We start from the raw sequence: 10,676 nt of genomic DNA, 5'->3' as shown, positions 1-10,676 counted from the left end.
GAGGAGGAGGAGGAGAAGGAGGAGGAGGAGGGGAGGAGGGGAGGAGGAAGAAGAAGAAGAAGAGAGGAGGAGGAGGAAGAAGAAGAAAAAAAAAAGAGGATCAAATAAAATGCAGACATAACGAAAGACCGAAAGATCAGGAGAGAATAAGCCCCACATAGATGAGATGACGAAGATAAAAATGGAGGTAAAGAAAACAAAAAGAAAACATATATATTATCTTTTCTTTACGGCTAATGGATCTCGCAGAAGCCCACGTTGAGATATTTTATCAAGGTTCTTGATTATATATAAAAAAAACAAAGGCCTAAACAACAACTAATAAATATACTCGTATAAAACGGAAAGATGATGAAATAAAAAAAAAGAAAAATAATAGTGAATTAATTGAGAATAGAAGTGGGATGAGAAAGAGAGTAAGGTGAAGACGAGAAGAGGAAGGGTACGAATAAGGTGATGAGAGGAGGAAAGGGAGAGAAAAAATGGTGAAGGGTGAGGGAGAGGGAGGGAAATGGGATGGGGGTGGGGGTGGGGGGATATTAGTTAGTGGGAGATAGAAGGAAGTGAATGGGGAGAGGAGGGGGGTGGAACAGAAAGAGAAGGGAGTGCGTGAAGTGGAAGGGAGAGGGAGAGACAAGGCAGTAGGTGGAGGGAGGAGGAGGGAGGAGGAGGAGGGAGGAGGGGGGAGGAGGGAGAGAGGAGGGAGAGAAAAGGCAGCGTGGGGGGGGGGGTTTGGAGAGAGGGCAGGGCGTTCAGCTTGGCTCAGCCTTGCCGAAACTTATGCAATACATCCTTGCAACGTGATAGCAGTCACAACTGCCACGTTGGCAGAGACACATCCATCGCATGCAATGACTCGAGAGCCTTGAAGAAAAATATGCACTACTACCTGCGCACTTGATTGTCCTGTGCGCGTGTGCATGTGCGTGTATCCGCGTCTGTGTGTGTGGTGTGGTGTGTGTGTGTGTTTGTGTGTGTGTGTGTGTGTGTGTGTTGGTGTGATGGTGTGTGTGTGTGTGTGTGTGTGTGTGTGGTGTGTGTGTGTGTGTGTCCCCGCACGCGCGTTCGCCGTGTTGTGTACACGTATCTGCATGTGCCCCTATGTTGCTTCATGTTGCGTGTGCTGTATGTGCGTATTCAAGATGTCTTAACGTGTGTTATTGCTATCTCTCCCTACGCAGTGTCTTCATTTCACATCCTTCGCGGTGTCACTGCTGGCACTCCGCTGCGGTGCGTTTTCTTGCGCATGACCCTGCCAGAATGTTTTTCCCCCGAATGATGGTCGTTCTCACACGTGATTGCCGTTTAATCAGTAACTCGCTGCTATTCACGTCCTCGGTTGCTTTTTATCTGTCGTTTAAATTTCAGAATAAATTTTTTATACTACACTATCAACAGCTACTTTATTTTAACAATATAATTATCAACATCAGCTTTTGAATCATACTATCACTGACACATCAGTGTTAATTAATACTATCGCCATTTCTAGCAAAAAAAAAAAAATCAGTTTACCCATCTCATCCGAGAAAACGAAGAAGAAACAATCCTTGGCTCTACCTTCCCTTTTCTTCACGACAAACATCCAAACGCGGCAAAATCCCTAATCCTACGTACACACCGCCTCTTCCCAAGGTCTTCACGGCCGACTACATTGGCGGCGCGAAAACGTCGAAGTTCTTGGCTTAACTTTCAAGTTTCGCGATTCCCTCCGCCCCAAATGTTTTCAGTTCGCGATCGAATGCCGTCAGCCGTGTCCTTTCTTTGCCTTAATTCGATACGATTAATAAGACATGGGATTGGATTACTACGATTTATATTCCCTTTAAATGGCGCCGTACGTGATCAAGTGGCCCCCGTGTTTTTCGCGCAATGGCTTCCTGTGACAAAGGAAGGCTGGCAAGCTTACCATCAATACTTTCATTCTTAGGTAATCACGTCCTACGCATTCGCAAGAACTTTTTTTGGGGAGGGGGGGGTCCGTTTCGGGACCTGGCCAGCAAATTTACGCTTCTAAATTCGAATTGATTCACAACACTTCGAACTACAATGCCTTTCCATATACATCTTTTTTTTTTCGAAGTATGTTTCCAGATCATGCTAAAAGAAACGACTTTTAAGCATGATCTGGAAACTACTTCGATATCCCCCACCTTGAGTTTTCTTTAGATGAACCATTATTTATCGTCCTCCAAGAACCCATGAGAGAGCCTAAAGGATTCCATATATTATATAACCCCCTTCCACCATTACTAACGCACGCAAACAAACAACAACAAACACACACACACACTACACACACACACACACACAACACACACACACACCACAACCACACACCACACACACACACACACACACACACACACACACACTACCAGAAAGCACGTGGTGACGCAAAACGGTTTTCTAAAAATAACGGCACTAATTACATCTCAAGTACTGCCACGGAATTCCTCCCTCTCTCACTAAACACGACACCCCACAAAGACTTTATTTTTATGACCGATATATATAGCATATTGTGTTCTTGGCGACGAGATATTGTTCCACGCTGCTGATCCGCTGACAAGAACATGTAGGGCGGAGAGAAAGGTGGAGTGTGGGGTGGTGGGTGGGGGGGGGGAGGGTCTCTGCGATCGGGAGGGGGGGAGGGGCTCCCCTACCCCCTTCAACCTCCTCCCCCTTCCCCCTAACCATCATCATCATCATCAGCATTATCATTAACATTATCATTATCATTATCATTATCATCATCATCATCTTCTCCTTCTCCTTCTCCTTCTTCTTCTTCTTCTTCTTCTTCTTCTCCTTCTCCTTCTCCTTCTCCTTCTCCTTCTCCTTCTCCTTCTCCTCCTCCTCCTCCTCCTCCTCCTCCTCCTCCTCCTCCTCCTCCTCCCCCTCCTCCTTCCTCCCCCTTCCGCTGTCGCTAAAAAAAAAAAAAAAAAAAAAGAGGGGAGGAAGAGAGGGGAAAAGACAAGGAGGAAGAAGACAGGGAGGAAATAGACGAACAAGGAAAAAAAAACAACTAGAGGAAAGGAAAAGAAGCAGAGGAAGAAGATTAGAACAAAGGAAGGAGAAGCAGAGGAAGAAAAAAGAGTGAAGAAAATAAGAGAAGTTAGAAATAGAAGAGAAGGGGTTTTCCGACCCAGGGAAGAAAGGGATGGGAAGAAAGAAACAAGCAAGAACAGCGGAGGAGGACGAGAGAGAGAGAAGTCGATGCTCGTAGCGTGCGGCCATGGCGTGTAGGAGAGATGAGGGAATGTCCTTAACTGTCGCTGGCGGGTCTTCCCTGCTCCGCGTCCTCTGTCCTGAAGACACAATTAGACTCATCGTAAATCATACACGCCTATTTCTACCGTAAACACCAAAAGGGGCAAGTGACGAGCAGAATGATAATTAATAAGATAAACGAATTAACAGAGATAAATCAAAATTTCTCCATAAGAAACGGCTGATCTATCACTTTAATCCTTACGGGAATAGAAATAGGTAAGTCACCCTCAGAACCCCAGCCATCCCGGGATAGGTACACAAAATTCATGTTATCAGGTACCCCGAGCAGCTGACGGTCGCGTGTTTGCCAAGGTCGACGGTAACTGGCAGTGCTTAATATTTCCTTCAGCGTCCCTCACATGCACTCTCATCGGCAGGTTCTATTTCTTGTCCCGATCGATTCTCTGTCTATCAGGCTTTTCTTTTCCCGATAGATCTTATGTCTATCGGCTTTTATTTTCCCGATCGATCTCGTATCTATCAGGCTTTTTCTTTTCCCGATCGATCTCGTATCTATCAGGCTTTTCTTTTCCGATCGATCTCTGTATCTATCAGGCTTTTTTTTCCGATCGATCTTCGTATCTATCAGGCTTTTCTTGTCCCGATCGATCTATGTCTATCAGGCTTTTCTTTCCCGATAGATTTATGTCATCAGGCTTTTCTTTCCCGATAGATCTCGTATCTATCAGGCTTTTCTTTTCCGATAGATTTATTATCAGGCTTCTCTTTTCCGATAGATCTTATATCTATCAGGCTTTTCTTGTCCCGATCGATCTCATATCTATCAGACTCCTAATCCGATAGACCTTACATCTTCAGCTTTTCCGATGAATCACGGAGAAGCATTTAATCTGAAGATCGATATCGAACGTGTTCAACTGCGGATGGAACATTTCAGTTGATTAGCCGATCTGATTCGACCCCAGTGTTTTAGATCGATCATAAACTTGCAACCGTGCAAGAGATTAATTTCCTCTCTCATATAAAGATCCGGATTTAGATATCACGAGGCCGATAGCTTTTCGGTCCAAGTCTAAAGGACGGAAGACAAGCAGTGATATATTTTTTTTTTTTTCTCGTTACGTCGGTTAAACTGTAACTTTAATCTCCATCTCTTCTCTTTTATATATAATATATATTTTTCTGTCTTTCGATTTTTTCCTCTCTTTTATCGGATCATCGCTGGAAACTTATTTTATATCTCTGATAAAAAAATATATACCATCGTACTCTTGTCGTAAAGCTGTTTTATCCCATGTTTATTTACCATATAGTGGTTATTTTTCCCTTACTCAGACAAGTTAGCACACGCGAGTGCACTCGCTAACACACAACTTAAACTTATGGTGACTTCAAGATATTATGGACCTTTTTAATGGTCTTGAAAAAAAAACGCACAGAATGAGTAAAAATATAATAATTTCCTGTCTAACATGAATCATAAATTTTTTTGACAGCCATTATAATAGTGATCAACAAAGTTACATGTTTTTATTAATTTCTTTGTGTCTGCAACTCTAGCATTCTCATTCTCATTCTTCTCATTTACTTATTTCTCTCTCTCTCTCTCTCTCTCATCTCTCTCTTCGCTCTCTCCTCTCTCTCTCTCTCTCTCTCTCTCTCTCTCTCTCTTTCCTGCTTCTTCTCCCCCCCCCCTCGCTCTCTCTCTTTCCTTCTTCTCTCTCTTTCCCCTCATTCCCATCCTTCGTCGCCCCCCCCCCCACCTGTCTCTCTCTCTCTCTCTCTCTCTCTCTCTCCTCTCTCTCTCTCTCCTCTCTTCTCTCTCTCTCTCTCTCTCTCTCTCTCTCTCTCTCTTTCTCCCTTTCTCGCAGTTATATTTACCATCAACAGCATCAGCAGTAGCAGCAGAAACCTTTTCCTGTTCTCCTCCTCCTCCCTTCTCCTCTTCCTTCTGCTCCTCGCTGTCGCCCCATGCCACCAATCTGGCTATTCCGTCCTTTTCTCTTTCTTCTTCTGATTCCTCTTTCATAACTACTGTACATCCAGCGAGGATATACAGACGCGAAATATTATCGTTATTCGTCCGGTAAGACAAAAACAAAACAAAAACAAAAAATCGATGAACAACCGAACGAATTTTTTTTTTGTTCGTACTGCACGACAATCAACCCCGGGATGAGGATGGAATAATTACGTAAACAGTTTAATTATCGAGGATGGCAAAACGAGCCTTAGGGAGTCTCCGCCGAGAGCCCAGATTCGAACCGTTCACGAGAAGGAATAGGGAATCTAAGAATAAGAGAGGTTTAATTAAATAAAAGAATTTCTCGGTTTTCGCATCACGAGTCTTCACGATTCCCCTTCCCCCGCGACCCACCAGCGATCACGATCCAAGACAAACTGCCGTTGAAGGTAGAAAGCTGAAGTGTCCTTAAGGAAAGGCACGCAAAAAAGAAAAAAAAAAAATCATACATAACAAGAAATCACATGCTCGTAATCTCGTGTCCGTGTTTGCGCCGCCGCTGAGCGTGCAGGCGGCGTGATCCTCCAAGGTGAGGCGGCGGCGGCGGCGGCAACAGATGACGCCGGCCCCTCGCCCACACAGCGCCCGAGGCACTTGTGGGGCATCTGCAGTTTCTTCACCCGAGAATTACGGGAGATGAAACGGCGAGGGAGGACTGTCCTTTTTACATGTGTCGTTTTACTTCATATTGGGCTTGTTCGTCTTGCGGGCAGTTTTTGAAAGTGGTTGTAATGAATGCTCTTTAAATGTTGGAGTCTCTGTTGTCCGGAATTATATCCAGTGGTGCAGTATATATATATATATATATATATTATATATATATATATATATATATATATATAATCTATATATATATATATATATATATAATATATATATATATATAATATATATATATATATATATATATATACATATATATACAACATATATATACAACATATATATATATATTATTATATATATATATATATATAATATATGTTGTGTGTTGTGTGTGTGTGTGTGGTGTGTGTGTGTGTGTGTGTGTGTGTGTGTGTTTATGTATGTATGTATGTATGTAAGTATGTATGTATGTATGTATGTATGTATGTATGTATGTTTTTTATGTATATGTGTGTGTGTGTGTGTGTGTGTGTGGTGTGTGTGTGTGCGTGTGCGTGTGCGTGTGCGTGTGCGTGTGCGTGTGCGTGGTGTGTATACATACACACACACACACACACACACACACACACACACACACACACACACACACACATATATAATATATATATATATATATATATATATATTATATATATAAATATATATATATATATAAATATATATATATATATATATTATATATATATAATATATATATATAATATATATATATATTCCTGTCCTCTTGTCTGCTGTTTACTAGGAAACCGCTCGAAACTCTGCAATAGATTTTCACGGAGCACATAATTTTGTTCGGAGAACAAACTTGAAGCGTCAAGCTACTTTAGACATTTGAATAAAAGGATAAAGATAAACTCTGTTAACATATGTTTAAAACCAAGGAACGCATAAACCGAATCCATCGTCTCTTTCGGTTACTACAATCGAGCATCGGATTGCCCCAGCCAGCGATCCTCGGCCGCGCCCGCCTCAGACTTCCCCCCAAAGGAAACCCTATGCAAAGCCGAGAAAAAAAGCACGCGGTCTGCCCAGGCCCGATTCGAGAGTCGCTTTTCCTCACGGTCTCGAAAGCCCCCCGGCCGCCTTTCCCGCTCGCCGCCGCTGCCACCGCCGCCGCCGCCGCCGCCTCTTCGACCGTTTTCCCGCGCTCGCAGCTGAACCGTGGCTCCCCAAGGCCCTCGCACGATCTCAGCCGCGGGAGGAACGCACGCGAGGGGTAACGGCGTCCTCACGGGAGCGCAGCCTTACCCTTCGTCGAACTCCTCGAGCAGATCCGACGAGGCGCTTCCTGGAGCTCTGAGCGATAACGGATCGAAGGGTCTGTCATTCTCTCGGCAGTTTTGGTTGTAGAGAGAGAAAAAAAACATTGAATTTATCACTTTATACGTAAAGGAAAACATACACAAACAACGCACACACTTAGAAATTAACGCATACTAAACACCTGCATATATGTATGCCTGTGTTTACCCTATCTTCAACCTCAGAAATCAAACATCATAACGGGGTTAGTAAACCTTCCCCTCAGAACCCGAGTAGGGGAGCCTGAAAGGGAAACACAAAAGGGAACTGAAAGGGGAGACTCGAAAGGAGAACCTGAAAGAGGAACCTGAAAGATGACCTAATAGATCCTGAAAGGAGAACTAATAGGGAAACCTGAATGTTGACTTAAAAGGAGATGCTGAAAGGAAAACCTAATAGGGGAACCTGAATGTTGACTTAAAAGGAGATGCTGAAAGGGGAACCTGAAAGGGGAGCTTCCGGTCGAATTGGCTCTAGACCCGTTGACCCGTCGGCAGGTGAGCGCCATTCGGATAACCTGTTTCGACCCGGGGTTACGCGACACCGCCGGAGCGAAAGTTGTATCGAGGTCAACTGCCAAGTGAAGTTAAATCGCGGTCAAAACGTTTCGCACTGACATTCTTGTATCTTCCTGTTTACCATGATTGCTATTAATCATTACTTTTTCACTCATTTATTTGCTTATTGTGTTTATTTTTTCCCTTGGCCTGTTCCTCCTGCGTGTTCATTCGCTTGGATCGAATTACGAAAATGCTCTTCGGAGAAATTTACCGTTGACATTCTTGCATTTTTCTGTGTATCACGTTTACTATTTATTCATTATTCATTTACCTATTTATTCATTGTTTATCTATTATTTATAGTTTACTTAAATATGTGTTCATTATTTTATGTATCTTCTTTCTTTAGCCTCCTTGTCTTACGCGTTAATTCGACGAAAAAAAAAAAATGTTTATATCCCTGTGAAAATAATAACCAATTTTCCTCGATGCGGCAACTAACGACCGTTTTCCATATAAAGAACTAGCCATTAACGCATTCCGGATAAGCGAGGATTAATGAACGTAGCGCCGGGATGATCCAGTGTCATCGAGTTATTCCGGATAAGCGAGACGAGGGCAAGCCACACCCCAGGGCCGCTGGAAATCGCGCCGGTAGGTCTATGCTAATCGGATGTGAAAGTTACGCGGCAGAAGTCCACCGCCCGCGCACGCCCACCGCCGCTCCCTCGCCCACACGCACCGATTTGCATTTCAAAACAGAAGCTGGCCAAGGCTGAATTATCCCCCCCCCCTCTCCATCCCCCCTTTTTCTCTGGCCTCGTCCGGGAGAACTTTGATGTATTCACTTTTTTGTTTGTTTGTTTGTTTTCCTTTCCTGGTTTGATTTTGTTATGTCTCTCTTTCTTCATTTCTCCTTCTCTTCCTCATTTCTTCTTTGCTTTGTTCTTTCTCCCTCTTTTCTTTCTTTCTGTCTTCTTTATCCTTCTCTTTCTCTTTTCCTCTTTTTCTTTCTCCTCTTCCCATCTTCTCTTTCTCTCTCGTCTTTCTTATCATCTCGCCCTCCATTCTTTCCCTCCCTCTTCCTCTTCTCATTCTCCCTCCTCCATCTCCTCTTCTCCTCTTCTGCTCAACCCATCCCGTTCATCTTCCTCCTTCTCCTCCCTCTTTTCATTACCCTATTCTCTTCTCTCTTCATCCTACTCCACATCTTTACCCTTATCTTTTAATCTTCTTCCTTTTTTTTTTACTGCATTTCCTGAACCGATCACAAAGTAAGACACAGAAAAATATAAACATTTAAACATCTAACGGGAGTCTCTGTTGCCAGGTCATCGTCGCCTGCAGGTCGCGTGTCATCCACCTGTCGCCAGGATCATGACCTCGGCTTCACGAACCACCTGCCGAGCGTTCCTGATGAAGGCACCTCCCCCTCCCCCCCTCTACTTCTCCTCCCTCCCCCCCTCTCCCCCCCCCTTCCCCTCTACTTCCCCCCTCCCCTCTACCTCCCTCCCCACTATACCTCCCCCCTTCCCCCTCTACTTCTCCCCTCCCCCCCTCTACCTCTCTCCCATCACCGCCCCGTGCCTTCCGCTGGTAGATCTATGAATTCAGTAAAGTTAGTATGTGTGTGTGTGTGTGTGTGTGTGTGTGTGTGTGTGTGTGTGTGTGTGTGTGTGTGTGTGTGTGTGTGTGTGTGTGTGTGGTGTGTGTGTGTGTGTGTGTTTACGTGTGCGTTCGCCTTTACGTTTACGTTTCCGTGTACGTGTACGCGTGCGCGTATGTGTACGTGTGAGTGTGCGTGTTAGTGTATATCAGCGTGTACGTGTACGTATCACGTACACGCATATGTATACACAGACATACAATACGTGCGTGTGATCGCGAGAAGGCTCCTGTACTCACATGAAGGCGCGTTAAACCACACTCAAGGTTGTTATGTGATTCATCCCAGCGCGGAGGGAGACCCGCCCACGTCTCCTGGCGATGGTGATGTTGACGAGATGAGGATGAGGATGGTGACGGCGATAGTGATGACAAGGCGTTTCGTGATGACCGGAACGTTTCAGATGAAAGGGAATTGAGGGGAAAGGGGAGGTGGGAGGGGAGCGGGGGGTTGATGAGGGGAGGGGGGTTTTCGTTCGATAGAAACATTTTTTTTTCTGAGAAATCTTAAAGATTTCTCGAGAAAAAAAAAATAGTTTCTATCGAACGAAAACCCCCCTCCCCTCATCACCCCCCGCTCCCCTCCCACCTCCCCTTTCCCCTCAATTCCCTTTCATCTGAAACGTTCCGGCTCATCACGAAACCGCCTTGTCATCACTATCGCCGTCACCATCCTCATCCTCATCGTCGTCATCATCACCATCGCCAGGAGACGTGGGCGGGTCTCCCTCCGCGCTGGGATGAATCACATAACAACCTTGAGTGTGGTTTAACGCGCCTTCATGTGAGTACAGGAGCCTTCTCGCGATCACACGCACGTATTGTATGTCTGTGTATACATATGCGTGTACGTGATACGTACACGTACACGCTGATATACACTAACACGCACACTCACACGTACACATACGCGCACGCGTACACGTACACGGAAACGTAAACGTAAATGCGAACGCACACGTAAACACACACACACACACACACACACACACACACACACACACACACACACACATACTAACTTTACTGAATTCATAGATCTACCAGCGGAAGGCACGGGGCGGTGATGGGAGAGAGGTAGAGGGGGGAGGGGGAGAAGTAGAGGGGGAAGGGGGGAGGTATAGTGGGGAGGGAGAGGTAGAGGGGGAGGGGGGAAGTAGAGGGGGAAGGGGGAGGGGGAGAGGGGGAGGGAGGAGAAGTAGAGGGGGGGAGGGGGAGGTGCCTTCATCAGGAACGCTCGGCAGGTGGTTCGTGAAGCCGAGGTCATGATCCTGGCGACAGGT

This window comes from Penaeus monodon, chromosome 3, assembly GCF_015228065.2.
Source record: "Penaeus monodon isolate SGIC_2016 chromosome 3, NSTDA_Pmon_1, whole genome shotgun sequence".
In the NCBI taxonomy this organism is placed as follows: domain Eukaryota; kingdom Metazoa; phylum Arthropoda; class Malacostraca; order Decapoda; family Penaeidae; genus Penaeus; species Penaeus monodon.
This window is presented reverse-complemented; position numbering follows the sequence as displayed.